Source organism: Staurois parvus, unplaced genomic scaffold (assembly GCF_062004578.1).
Source record: "Staurois parvus isolate SC_StPar_1 unplaced genomic scaffold, SC_StPar_1.0 ptg001255l, whole genome shotgun sequence".
Taxonomy (NCBI): Eukaryota; Metazoa; Chordata; class Amphibia; order Anura; family Ranidae; genus Staurois; species Staurois parvus.
In genome coordinates this window covers 1,163,209-1,164,766 of record NW_028319051.1, presented here as the reverse complement: position 1 = coordinate 1,164,766, position 1,558 = coordinate 1,163,209, and positions in this window count along the sequence as shown.

Genomic DNA, 1,558 nt, shown 5'->3' with positions numbered 1-1,558 from the left:
TTAGCATTTTTTTGCTCAAAAAAACGGCCACAAATGCCGGTTTACCACATTTTACTGCATTTTGCCACATTTTTCAACGCTAGAGCGTTTTTACAACTAAAAAACTCACTAGGCTCTGGGGGGGGGGGGGGGGGGGGGGTTCCAGCCAAAAAACGCCCCTGCCAAAAGAAATGTTGATTAAAGCCTATGTGTGCATGGACACATAGGATAACATACTGGGGGGTGTACTGGCTGTAGAAGAAAATGCCAAAAACAACCACTGTAAAAATGTCCAGTGTGCATGAGGACTAAATCTGTTAATACATTTAACACTCCCCCAGGGGCGGACTGACAACTCATGGGGCCCCCGGGCAATAGGGGTTTATGGGGCCCCTGTGTCATCGCCCACACCCAAAAAAGCCTATAAAAAAGCCAATGAAAGATACCAGGGGCCAGGGGCAGACTGACCATTTGGAAACTCGGGCACTGCCTGAGGGCCCGGGATCAGTAGGGGGCCCCATGAGATGTCCCTGGTACCTTTTTCATAGGCTTTTTTGAGTTTGGGCAAGGACACAGGGGCCCCATGATCCCCTATTGCCCGGGGGCCCCATGAGTTGTCAGTCCGCCCCTGCCAGGGGCATCTCATGGGGCCCCCTACTGACCCCGGGCCCTCAGGCACTGCCCGAGTGCTCCAATGGTCAGTCCGCCCCTGCACTCCCCTCTCCCCAGACTGGCAATGCTGCTGTCTGCTGTGCCCCCTGTGCTCCTTCATCCAGAGTGTTGGCATTCATACAGGAGCTGGGTTACTGGCCAGATCACCAGGTGAAAACAGAGGAAAAAACCTAAAAAAAGGAAAAAAAAAAATAAACCCCTGAAAGACGCATAAAAAACACAGGTGCAAAAACGCAATGCAGAAACGGCTCAAACGCAGCCTACATAGGTATGGACTTAGCTCAAGACCAGTTCACACAACGTGTTTCAGTTGCTTTTTTTCTGCATCCAAAATGCACAGAAAGTAGGTGATATGGTTGTCAATGTCCTAGTTCACATCAGTGCTTGTAGTTCCAGTGCGTTAAAGTTGCCAAAAAAAAAGCAGAACAGGCTGCATTTTTCCTGCACAGAACTGTACTGGAACGCGGTAAAACGCATCAAAAATGCACTGGAATGCACCAAAAGCACCAGAAATACACTGGAGTGCACATGTCCCTATTTCAATTGAAGAAAAAGAGCGGGGAAAAAATTAAATATAAATATAAATGCAGCACTTAAAGTAAACAAGCGATGAATAATAAAACTGTGCAATCTCATAAACAAACTAATATAATATAAACAATAATGTCCCATAAAAAGATGAAAAAATGAACCGGAAAGCATCAAAAATGCACCGGAACGCGCCAAAAAACGAGCATGCAGAAACGCATCCGGAACGCATCTGGACTGCGTTTCTATGGTGTAAACCGGCCCTTACTGACTCTATTAACTTGTATGTTCAGCTTGGCTGAGCTTACCCATACCTTACCTGGAGATAGGAGGGGGCAGAGCAGGGAAAATCATGAATCTTCTGGGGTAACAACAGAGA